Source organism: Hippopotamus amphibius, chromosome 5, assembly GCF_030028045.1.
Source record: "Hippopotamus amphibius kiboko isolate mHipAmp2 chromosome 5, mHipAmp2.hap2, whole genome shotgun sequence".
Taxonomy (NCBI): domain Eukaryota; kingdom Metazoa; phylum Chordata; class Mammalia; order Artiodactyla; family Hippopotamidae; genus Hippopotamus; species Hippopotamus amphibius.
Window position 1 is genome coordinate 34,099,928 of NC_080190.1, and position 13,606 is coordinate 34,113,533.

The window sequence follows — 13,606 nt, forward strand, 5'->3', positions numbered from 1 at the left end:
AAATAGGACTTTACCTTATGCTAAGCTAGTTTAGAGAACCAAAAGGGTTATGATGGGTGTGAAGAATTCTCTGTCAGTCTCCCTGTAAACATGAGGACTAAAACATTTTGTAACTGGAGTCGACAAATATTAACTTCTTCCTTCCTGCAAGAGCTTAGAAATAACTGCAGTAATCAATTTAGAGCAAACACAGTGAAGTATTTGTTCAGACAAATTACAGAATATGCCTTTGTACATGAATTACCTTTAGTTATATTCTAATGTATATCATTCCAGTGATGTTTGGATCTTCATGACCACTAACTGTCATCTCCTGTTCAGGTCTGCCTGTTGTGGTGGTTCTGTGCTTTACATCTGCTTAATGAAGTCCCTGCGTCCCATCCTGCACTGAATGCACATCTGTTGCTCTGTCTACAGTCTCCATATGCATACTTCATTCCGTTATTTCTGACAATTGGAGGCCAAAAAAAAAAAATCACTGAGAGGTGGGGTAAGCCATAGTTTCTCAAGGCCTGCCCTCTAAATTCTCTGAGATTGGCCCATCCTTCAGTTACACTGAGCAAGTGTCACATTTGCAGTGATAGAGTGATGGAGAATGGAGAATCAATCGTCTTTTTAAACTTGGAGTCAAATAAAGGACATCTACCTAATGCAAAGCCTGTTATTTTGTGAATAGAATCAGTAGGGTGTAAGTTCAGAGTAATTAATACTTTGGAGGTTTTGTTTTGTTTTTCTAAAATTTTTCTTGAGGCAGCTGTGATGTCAGCTATAATGCACTAAGATGGGCTATCATCACAAAATCTCAATTCTAATCTCAGTTCTGCCCCCTATGAGGTGTGTGATACTGCTGCACCGGAAACCATGTGAAGTTTTTTGTTTGTTTGTTTTTAATTACCACTTCCTGGGCCGTATCCCAGAATAACTAAGGCAGAATTTCAAGGATAGGGGATTGGACAGAAGAGCAGGACTAAAGAACATTTTGTTTTTATTTTTATCCGTGGGCCAAAAGTCCACCCAGAAGAGATATAGAGTTGATTTAGCTGATTGATTGGTCACTTTCTATGTCAAAGAGGCACATGTTGAATTAGTAAGGAAACTAATAAAAGCTTTAGCTTTCAGGCTCACAGTTGCCTAAAGTAAGAAGAGAACGCTTCAGTGGTTCCAGTTGTGGTCCTGGTGCTCTTTCTCTCTTGTTTGCTTCTTTCATTCTGGGAACAGAGCTCTGGAAAGGGGAAGCTCCCACATGGCTCTATTCCTCTCTCAATTCTTGGAAATATCCTATAGTTAGATATTAAGATCATCAGCAAATCCTTAAGCAATGTAAGTAGGTTTTATGCTCCTCCAGCAGCTTGCAAAGGATAAAGAAATTAATATTTATTTTGAAATAAAATGTATCCCTGGTGGCAAATTATTAAAATAGATCATTGTACAGAAAATACTCTCTGTGCATTTTAATGTTTTCATTGCTTTTTTTTTTTTTTTCAACTTGTCACTGTCAGATAGTAGAATGAAGTAAGGCATTTTGGAAGAAGGCAAACATTTAAGTCATTAATTTGTAATTCTATGACTTCAGTTTCTTTATTTGCAAAACAGGGCAAATAGTCTTGCTAAATGTGTTGATGGGAGGATTATATGTAATCTATGCATTAATTGCCCAGGTCGTTGCATGGCACCTCATAGGCCATCCACATGTGGCCGCGATAATAATCACCATATTTAGGAATAAAATTCAGAAATGTTTGATGCCTGATGCCATGATGGCAGAATAAAAATATAATAAAGATGAGACAGATCAGTCTGAGTCATGCACTATATGAGGCCAAATAGTGACTTCTTTTGCTAACATTTGCATCATTTTTCCCAGCTCTCAGAAGTCCGTGGCCCTGTGTTCACTCTGTATTTGGGCTGGGAGCCCACGGTGGTGCTGTGTGGATATGAGGCAGTGAAGGAAGCCCTGATTGACCTGGGAGAGGAGTTTTCTGGAAGAGGCAGTTTCCCACTGATTAAGAAAGCTAATAAAGGACATGGTAGGTGTGCATGTGTGCACAGTCAGCGTTGGTAACGGGGACTGGGGAGGATGGAAAACAGGAATTTGAAGCAGAGCTTGGTCTGTCTGCAAACATGCCAAGCGTCAGCTCACTCCTCCTTCCCTAGGGCTTCCCTCCCAATTTCTTTTCCCCTCTGTAGACATAGTGTTCAGCAATGGAAAGAGATAGAAGGAGAGCTGGCACTTCTCCCTTATGACTCTGCAGTATTTGGGGATGGGGAAGAGGTGCATTGAGGACTGCACTCAAGAAGAAGCCCTCTGTGTTGTGGAAGAGTTGAGAAAAAGCAGTGGTGGGTGGTCCTGTGCTCTGTAACTCTCACCTTCACAGACTGCTGTCTCTCCAGTGACATCTTGGGAAACACTTCAGGGGTGGCCACATCTTTTTATGGGTGGTGGCTGTCAGCCCTCTTGTAAAGGAGGAGGGTTTGAAGCAGAGAGAGCCAAGGGAGCTTTTGTGTAGGTTTTATTTTAGTTTAGTTTTTTAAGCTCTTTATTGGAGTATAATTGCTTTACACTGTTGTGCCAGTTTCTGCTGTACAACAAAGTGAATCAGCTGTATTTATACATATATCTCCATATCCCCTCCCTCTTGAGCCTCCCTCCCACCCTCCCTATCTCACGCCTCTAAGTCATCACCAGTCATCGAGTTGATCTTGTGTTATGCAGCAGCATCCCACTAGCTACCTGTTTTACATTTGGTAGTGTGTATATGTCAATGCTACTCTCTCACTTTGTCCCAGCTTCCCCTTCGCACCCTCCCTCCTGTGTCCTCAAGTCCATTCTCTGCATCTGCATCTTTGAGTCTCATTTTTTTCAGAGACAAAGAACACTGTTTTTCTTATAGCATAACTGGGGGTTACCTATTCTAGAACATTTCACTAGGGAATCCTTGTCAAGTGGTCCTAGTGGGAATAACATTTAACACCTCTATGTTGTGGAATCAACTGACATGTGCTTTCACTTAACTGGACTATATCTGTACATTCAGCTTCACCGACAAGTCTGAGGGTTTCTTCCAACCTCCTAGCCTATAGTTCCCACCAGTAATGATGTTGAATATAGTTTATAATTTAATATATGGTTTTAATTATGTTGGCATTTCTTTGTGAAATTCTCACAAATGTATATGCTATAGCACAATTCTGCTACATACACAAAAACTAAGTTGTATTATGATTTATTAACTAGATTTCAACTATTATTAATCCTTATCCCTAACTCTAATTGGTTATTTACAGTTTTTTTAAAATTTTTATTGAAGTATTCTTGATTTACAATGTTGTGTTAGTTTCAGGTTATGTTTTCAGTTTTGCTTATGTTTTTCCCTCTTTATTGGATTTTGGTTTAGAATTTTATGGCAATTATTAACTTCCCACTTTCAGCTCTACTGACCTAGGAAGCGCTTGTCACAATAACTCTGATTTTTTGCTTGGATTCAAAATTACCCTGTTTTCAAGTTTATCTTCCAAATGAAATGAGAGGAAAGACTTCAAGTCAGATTTTACCAGTGAATCTCTCTCTCTCTCTCTCTCACATACACACACCCTAGGCAGTCCAAATTACCTTTGACCTCCCTAGCTAAAATAAGCTTTCTTTGAAAACTTAGAATGCTGGAATGTTTAAAGGAACTTGGCATGAAAACAGATAATTCAACAGGTTTCCTATTATTTAATACCCTATCATTTCTTCACATCATTTGTGATTCAAATCACCTTTAATTAAGTCTATGGAAGTAAATTTGGAAGCTTTTTACATATAAAATTTATTAATCACTTAATTACAATTTAATTTTACAGATCCCCATCAAAAAGAAAACCTGTCCTCTTTTTTTTTACCTATAAAATAATAGAAATTACCAAAATGGTGGTCAGATTTTAAAATTTATTAAAATATATTATTCTGGAGAATTCCTGGCAGTCCAGTGGTTAGGACTTCGTGCTTTCATTGCTGAGGGCCCGGGGTTCAATCCCTGATCGGGAAACAAAGATTCCACAAACTGTGTGATGTGTCCAAATAAAATAAAATAAAATAATAAAATAAAATAAAAAGAATACATTATTCTGTTGGTGAGTATATAGAATAATATCCCAGAGGTCCACAAGATGGAAGTTCTGTCCAAATAAATCAAATTTAGGGGACTAATCAGAGATGATGGACTCTATTTCCAGGTAACAGTGACATGTTAATTTTATGCATGATGAATTTCTTCCTGTTAAGGGAATTTCTAGGTAGATATTACTTTAAAATTTCTAAAATTACTTTGCCCTGTCATCTCAGAGACAAACACTTCTATATGTATTTTAATGTTATTTTATAAATCTTTCCTATTCTTTAGCCTCACCCTGCAATCCCACTTTTATCCTGGGCTGTGTTCCCTGCAGTATGCTCTGCTCCATTATTTTCCAGAATCATTTTGAGTATACAGATCAGAATTTTCTTAACTTGTTGAAACTATTGAATGAAAATGTTGATATTCTGAGCTCCCCATGGATCCAGGTGAGACCAAGATCCCTTCTTCCCGAGACACCATTTATGCTCTTTTCTCTGACAAGTCCAAAATCCTACGTGGCAGAGCTGTGAAGTGAATGAACACCCCAGTCCAGCCCAGAGTGCAGTGTTGTGGAGTGAATACCTGGGAAAGATGGCTGAGCCTTTTATTGTACAGACAAGAGAATGAATGCCCAAATACAGAGCTGGAATTCAAGTCCATTTGCTCCCTGTCCAATGGTTTTTCCTCTAACCGTAAAGCCCAGTTTCCATAAAGTATTTTGATGACAGCCCCAAAGCATGACATTAGCGTTCAGTGGGCCTCCAGACCTTCATTCAAAGGCTTCCCTTGCCCACAAGATGTGTCATGCAATCACCTTTAACAACCTTCTCATCACATTGACAATAATATCCTAATTTGGGACATCAAGGAGGGACAACATTTGGGGGCACAGACGCTGCTAGGGAACTCTAAACAGGGTAGGGGTGTTTAGTGCTGAGTTGGAGTACTAGTTGACAAGGTAACTGGGTTAGGAGTGACAAAATGATTGGGTTTCACAAGATATGTACCCTAAACAAACACAGTGTTACCCAATGCTGAGTTGGTGTGTCCTAGGTTCCGTCTAAAAGATCATCGTTTTATCTTAGAAGCCACTTTCCAGCTCCTGTGCACAGTTACGTTATCCATAAAATACTTATTGCATTTCATGATATTTTCAAGGCCCTCCCCATTCTAAAGGACTAATTTTGTTTGTGAGGTTGCTTGATGCAAGTAAGAAACAGTAGAGACCAAACTGTGCTCTTTATCAGGTTGCCCAAACTCCCTTAATCTCTGTTCGCATCTACCCAGCGTGAATCATAGTAATTCACGTCAGTCTGTATTTCCAGGTTGTAGGGAAAAATTGGGGTAAAAAAATGAGAGATTTGACCTAAAAGTTTTTTTTTTTTTAAATGCTGTATGAGTATAGGAAATGATTATCATCTCCCATCCTCTGGTCATAGTTCTCTTCCTGAAATCTTTATATAAGCATAGAGAATTACTATATATGCGCAGTGAAAAATTCTCCCCTCAAGGTAGATACCATATCTTATGCATTATAGTTTCTAATCAGGACTTGGCATATGATATATGTGTCTTCATTAGATTTTTTAAATTTAATAAATGATTTTTTTTCTCTTTTAGATCTCCAATAAATTACCTGCTTTCATAGATTATTTCCCAGGGAATCATAACAAATTCCTTAAAATGTTTGCTCATATAGAAAGATATTTTGGAGAAAATAAAATAACATCAAGAATCCCTAGACATTAACAATCCTCAGGTCTTCACTGATTTTTTTCTTGATCAAAATGGAACAGGTGAATGTTAACGACAGCTCAACTGTTTGATTGCTTGTGCATTTCTGTGGTTTATTAATTAATTCAGTAGTTTCCAGGGATGTTCAAATTGTCAGACAAGAAATTTCGACCGACATCTGAAGTATTAATTGTGTGTATGGATCTGCACATTATGGAAATTTTAAAATTAAATTGTCAAGTAACTAGAATACATGGACCTTGTTCTTTAGGTACTCCGAATACATTTGAGGAGGGACAGAATGCACACCTCTAGTAAAATGGGTACAATTATAAAAAGTTACAAAATATAAAATATTGAGTCATGAAACAAAGATGGCAATGATCATTCGTACTCAGTATAAGGGAGAATAAGAAGGAAAGCCCAGGGTGGGCTTCCTGCATGTTCTGAAGATTGTCTTGAAATATTTTCAGTGAGGGACAGGGTAGGGAATTTCAGATGGTTTGGATGGTGTATGCAGAAGTTCAGAGGTGTTTATTGGCAAAGGTATTAGCTGGATGGAAAAGGGAAAGCTTCACTGAGTGCAGCTGAAAATGAATTTGAATAGATAAAGAGTTGGAGGCTGGTTTTTATCAAGTAATCTGTAAGCGTGAATGCTGGCATGGAAAATTTTGATTTGATCAGGAAGAAATATGAGCCAAAATGAGAATGGAATAATTGCAGTCATCCCTCGGTATCTGTGGGGGATTGATTCCAGGACCTATCCCCCTCCTCACCTCGACCGTGTAGATACCAAAACCAACTGATGCTTAAGTTCCTTATACTGTATAAAATGGTGTATCTGCAGATATGGAGGGCGGACTGTATTAGGGAAAATTATCCTGAGTGTCTTGTAGAATGATCTGTATGATAAGAATAGACTTCAAGCACTAGCTTGGAGATTTTTCATTTCTTTATTTTGGACCTGATGGCATTCTGAGACAGAGAAATGCAGGGGAATCAGAAATAAAATCAAAGTTGTCTATCTTGTTATTCTCCCCGATCTGAGAATCGATTAGATTGTGCCACAGAAGTAAAAGCAGAAGCAACATTTTAGAAGAAATGGAAGATATAAAATGAGCAAGTGAAGGATGCTGTCCTTGGGAAGGCCTTTAAATTTGATTAGTCTTTGTGTCAGAGGAGTTCTATAAAGAGTGGTTCTTAAGTGGGAAATAGATTTTTTTAGTTTTATTGTGCATGAGGTGCTTAAGAATACTTGATAAGGATCCTTTTATCCAGGTTGACGACAGTCCTTCATATGATTTTTTTTTTTTTAGCATATATGACCTCCTCGATGTAGATCATGGGGCATCCAAAGATAGATTGCTGTGATTAGCTTCAGAAATAAGCTTAGAGTATCTTTTTAATAACTCATTTAAACTTTAAGATAATGTAACATAGGAACAAAATGTTATTAGAGAAGTGAGTCTTAGGCAGCAAGTACTGACCTAATGAACAAAACTAGAATTTAATATTTATTGAAACATTTTTTTTCTCTAAAATTATCCTCATTTTTACCAAATATTAGCAAATTAGGGTTAACTTGTTTGTATAAGTCTGGTTAGTTGATCACATAGGCTCTTTTAAATTGGCTGTGTTGGAACTTTAATAAGGAATCTCAGATTGAACTTTTAAAAGGCTTCTCAAAGGTATGACTACACAGGGAGAACAGGGTGAATTTCAGAATAGAAATTGGACAAGACACTGTCCTTCATCTCATTTCTCTTAGAGAAATTTCATTGTTCATTGTGCTACCAGCTTTAATTTGTCCAAAATTAATGAAGGGATAAAAATGAGACAACTTTGCACAAGCGAAGGACAGTGTGGGTAACAGGAAAACAAAGATGCTTTGGTGCAGTGTCTGGATTCCATTTGGAAGTGATTTGTTTCAGGCAATGGCCATCATGAATTGGTCTAAGATTGCATATTGGTTTTCTTAAGAAGAGGCCACTTTCAGTGCTAGTTATGTCTTGCAGAAACCTTCCCTTATTCTGAAAAATGCAGTGTTCTAATGCTGGGTTAGGGATGATGGAAACTCTTCTTTAAATGGGGATTCTAGAAATGTAGTGAGATAGCCTGGGAACTTTTCTATAGTCTGAGAAGTATTCTAGAAGGTTAGATTCATATTAAAGATGTTATTATTTAGGCAGAAGATGTGCTAAAGGATTTTTTCTTTCCAGAAGTCTGTTTCCAGGAAACCAGTTTACCAAAATAAGAAGTTGTCTTTGGGTTAAAAATTTTATCTTTTATGAACAATTTTATTTTAGCAATTTACCTCAAAAGAGTTCCAGTTGTGTATAGCAGATTAAAAGCATACATTTTCTTTTCTTGTGTCAGGATCTCATCAAAATGATTGTAAACTACTTACAAGTAAGGATGTCTCTTTAGAGTCAGGGAAGAGGAGTACAGGAAATACCCAAGAAGTCTTCAACAAATTTCTGAAACACAGAGAGGAGAAGGAAGGGTGATCATTAATTTAACAGAGAGGATGAAACTGTAACCTAAATGTCAGAAGCAGAAGACTTATCAATACAAATTGGAAAGCCAATTTGTATCCCTAAAATCCCTACATATCTCACTATTTGGAAGTACCAAGTGTCAAATAAAGGAGAACGAAGTAGAAAACAGGAGCCTTCCCTGTACAATTTGTACAGAATTGTACAATTGTACAGCTTCTCTCTACAATTCCTTTGAGCAGGTAGCTCTTTTGTTCTCACAGGAAAGAGAGGTGTACTCTCTAGAGAAACTGAACCTCAGCAGCCCGGTACTCAGTGACACTGTGCAGAGTGAGGGAAAGACTGAAGCATAGAGCTGAAAAAAGGAGATATGTGAGAGTCCACCTTGAATTCTGAGACTCAACTCTTTTCTCCAACTGGCATCTTGAAATTAGCAACCTGATATACACTTCAGAGAATGCATAGCGCCAAAGAGCTTCATATTCCACCATCAAATAGAAAATTCTCTCCAAGTCTCTAGCAGCGTAAATAAAATAAAAACATCCATCCCAAGACATAGGGTGATGGAATTTCAGAACATCAGGGTTGTTAAAATCATAAAAACTTTCAGAGATAAATCAGAGATAAATCAGATCATTTATATAATGGATTAGGAATTAGAATGGTATCAGAATTCTCAAGAGCAACTACCATCTTATGTGTTACTAGAAGAAGGATATTTTCAGATCTCCATGTCTACCAAAAAGTTTACATCCTCTTTTCACTTTCTTAGAAAAATACTAGAGGATATATTCTATCCAAATATTTGACACTTATCAAATACAGTCATGGGTTCCAGGAATCAGAAAACCTCGTATAGGAGGGTAGAAGTTTCAGGGAGAGTACTTGGCACCAGTGTAAGTTGTAGTAAGTAGATAAAGCAGGTATGTGAGAAGTTAAGAAAAATAAAATAGCAGTGATTGATAATCTGATGTTGAGCATTTGGAAAATTATTGCTAGGAGTTTAAACCTGAACATTTGGAAATAATTCTAAATAAGCAGCCAGAAATTTAGGAATTGATATAAATTGTGCAAATATAAGTTTTAATGAAACAAAAACAGAATCACAGACATAGAGAACAAACTGGTGTTTGCCAAGGGGGAGGGGGTGGGGGAGGGATGGAGTGGGACATTGGGGTAAGCAGATGTAAACTTTTATATATAGAATGAATAAACAACAAGGTCCTACTGTATAGCACAGTGAACTATATTCAATATCCTATGATAAACCATGATGGAAAAGAATACTTTAAAAAATGTATATATATGTATAATTTGATCACTTTCTCATACAGCAGAAATTAACACAACATTGTAAATCAACTATACTTCAAAAAATATATTGGGTTGACCAAGAAGTTCATTCAGGTTTTTCTGTAAGATGTTATGGAAAAACCTGAACGAACTTTTTGGCCATCCCTATGTATATAGATAAAAAATTTTTAAATAATTTTTAAAATATGCAAAAAATGAAAAACAATCATAGTTATCTTACCAGTGAATAATATTTATGTGGTTATAAAGGTATAAACAATGTGTGGTAAAAATTATGACCAAAATACATAGGCAAAAGTGGAGTGAGGGGAAATGTATGTGTGTGTGTGTGTGTGTGTGTATCTGTTTGTGTGTATTTTGTATGGAGTGAAGATGGAGGTGTAAATTCTCATCTCTCATACCAAGAAGTCATTAATTGTTGCCTAAAATTGGATAAATGAATAAATAGAAATAGAATCAGTATTCAGAAATATGAACATACATTTTAGAAGAAACTGTTAGAATGATTCACAGAGACTGCATCTGGGGAATGGGAGGTTGAAGAGGGTATCATTGCAATTTGCACACACATACATGTGTGTATGTGAACACGTGAAACAGACACACATATATATCTGTTAGTAGAATTTAATTTTTGAAACATCAAATATTATTTTGATATAGAATTAATATTTGCTATTTTTCTTTGTTCAATGGCAATAATTTCTTGAGTTTATTACGTGATAACCACATTTTGAAAATTTTTATAATTTCTATTTGTATTGATTATCCTGTATGGTAATATATAAAATATGCACAAATGAAACTATACCTACCTTGCAAGAGAGTTACATGTATATATATTATAGTAATTCTCTAATTGTGAACTTCTGGGCATGTAACTTATGTTTATAATGATGTTGGGACACCTTCATAATGTTTAATGTGTTCCCAAATTGCTGTGACAAATGTGACATCTTATTTGTGTCTTATCAGCTGAAGTCCAAGAGATTGACCATGTGATTGGCAGACACCGGAGCCTCTACATGCAGGACAGGGGCAGCATGCCCTACATGGATGCTGTGGTGAACGAGATCCAGGGATTCACTGATTTACTTCCTACCAGGCTGCTGCATCCGGTGAACTGTGACGTTAAATTCAGGAACTACCTCATCCCAAAGGTAGAATTTATGTCTCTCATACTGACCTTAGTGGTCTTGAAGCTCCCATATTCACAGTATTGTTCCAATCTTCTACCAACACAAGATGAGAGAAAGGCAAAAATCATACGTTTGGCAGCTTACTGAACTTTGTATTGTACTCAGTTTGGACTATAAAGTTTTATAACAGCTTTGATAGCTGGCAGTGTAAGTCTTCCAAATTTGTTCTGCTTATTCAAGATGTTTTGGCTACTCTTAGCTGTTTACAGTTGCAAATAAATTTTAGTATTGGTTAATTCCCCAAAGCACTCTCCTGGGATTTTATCAGGGTGACATTAAATCTACAGGTCAATTTGAAAAGAATTGGCATCTTGGGAAGAATTGACATGTAGAATCTTTCAATTCATGAATATGGTATACACTTCTAAGTTATTTGAGCTTTCTCTATTTTTCTCAAACATATTTTGTTTTCAGTGCAATGACTTACATAGTTTTTGTTAGTTTTTCCTGCAAGTAATTAATATTTTTGATGCTATTGTAAATTGTGTATTTAAAAAATGCGTTTTCCATTCCTTTGTCTGGTATATAGAAATATAATTAATTTTACTATTTTGATGCTACTGTTTGCTACTTTTATGTAGCAATCTTGCTAAATTTACTGATCATTGCTAATAATTCGTGTATAAATTCTTTTGGAATTTCTGTGTACACAATCCTACTGTATAGGTTAATATTTTATTTCTTATTTTCTAGTACTCATGATTTTAATTTCTCTTTATTGTATTATTGCATTGGATAGAATTTCCAGGATGGTGTTCAAAAAAGCAGTGTTAGTGGACTTCCTTGTACTTCCTTGTCCTTCATTTTTCTTTTCTCTTTTTTTTTAAATAAATTTATTTATTTAAGTTTTGGCTGCATTGGGTCTTTGTTGGTGCGCACAGGCTTTCTCTAGTTGCAAGATCAGGGTCTACTCTTCATTGCAGTGTGTGAGCTTCTCATTGCAGTGGCTTCTCTTGTGGAGCACAGGCTCTAGGCACATGGGCTTCAGTAGTTGCAGCACCTGGGCTCAGTAGTTGTGGCTCGTGGGTTTAGTTGCTCTGAAGTATGTGGGATCCTCCTGGACCAGGGATCGAACCCATGTCCCCTGTGTTGGCAGGTGGATTCTTAACCACTGCACCACCAGGGAAGTCCCTGTACCATTTTTCATATCTAGGAGGAGGTAGAGGTTTAACTTTGCACTATTCATGTAAGTTTTATATACATCATTTGGTAGCTATTCTTCATAGATTAAGGAAGTTCACCTTCTCTTATGCTTGTATGATATTTTGTCATTAATATGTGTACAGTTCTATCAGATAGATTCTCTGCATATATTGATATGGTCGTATATTTTAGCCTCCTCCTTTCCACTAACTATTTTTTTTCCATTTTAATTTATTTATTATTTTTTGGGGGGTACACCAAGTTCAATCATCTGTTTTTATACACATATCCCCATATTCCCTCCCTCCTTCGACTCCCCCCCCGAGTCCCCCCCACCCACCCCGCCCCAGTCCTCTAAGGCATCTTCCATCCTCAAGTTGAACTCCCTTTGTTATACACCAACTTCCCACTGGCTATCTATTTAACAGTTGGTACTATATATATGTCTGTGCTACTCTCTCACTTCCTTTCAACTACCCCTTCATCCCTGCCCCCACCAAACCTCAAGTTCTCCAGTCCATTCTCTGCATCTGCGTCCTTGTTCTTGTCTTGTCACTGAGTTCATCAGTACCATTTTTAGATTCCGTATATGTGAGTTAGCATACAATATTTGTCTTTCTCTTCCTGAATTACTTCACTGTGTATGACAGACTCTAGGTCTATCCACCTCATTACATATAGCTCCATCTCATCCCTTTTTATAGCTGAGTAATATTCCATTGTGTATATATGCCACATCTTCTGTATCCATTCATTTGTTGATGGGCATTTAGGTTGCTTCCATGTCCTGGCTATTGTAAAGAGTGCTGCAATAAACATTATGGTACATGTTTCTTTTGGGATGATGGTTTTCTTTGGGTATATGCCCAGCAGTGGGATTACTGGATCATATGGTAGTTCTATTTGTAGTTTTTTAGGGAACCTCTAAATTGTTTTCCATAGTGGCTGTACCAACTTACATTCCCACCAACAGTGCAGGAGAGTTCCCTTTTCTCCACACCCTCTCCAACATTTGTTGTTTCCAGATGTTTTGATGATGGCCATTCTGATCGGTGTGAGGTGATACATCATTGTGGCTTTGACTTGCATTTCTCTGATGATTAGTGATGTTGAGCATCTTTTCATGTGTTTGTCATCTGTATGTCTTCTTTGGAGAAATGTCTATTTAGGTCTTCCGCCCATTTGTGGATTGGGTTATTTGCTTTCTTGATATTAAGCTGCATGAGCTGCTTGTATATTTTGGAGGATAATCCTTTGTCCGTTGCTTCACAGGCAACTATTTTTTCCATTCTGAGGGTTGCCTTCTAGTCTTGTTTATGGTTTCTTTCGCTGTGCAAAAGCTTTTAAGTTTCATGAGGTCCCATTTGCTTATTCTTGATTTTATTTCCATGATTCTAGGAGGTGGGTCAAAAAGGATCTTGCTTTGATGGATGTCATAGAGTGTTCTGCCTATGTTTTCCTCTAGGAGTTTTATAGTGTCTGGCCTCACATTTAGGTCTTTAATCCATTTGGAGTTTATTTTTATGCATGGTGTTAGGAAGTGTTCTAATTTCATTCTTTTACATGTAGCTGTCCAATTTTCCCAGCACCACTTATTGAAGAGGCTGTCTTTTCTCCATTGTAT

The 13,606-nt window shown here is 36.9% G+C and overlaps 1 pseudogene; it reads left to right on the plus strand.

Moving 5' to 3' along the window:
* The first annotated feature begins 829 nt into the window (after window positions 1-829).
* On the plus strand, window positions 830-10,926 carry LOC130854193 (cytochrome P450 2C19-like; annotated as a pseudogene).
* The last annotated feature ends 2,680 nt before the right edge of the window (window positions 10,927-13,606 follow it).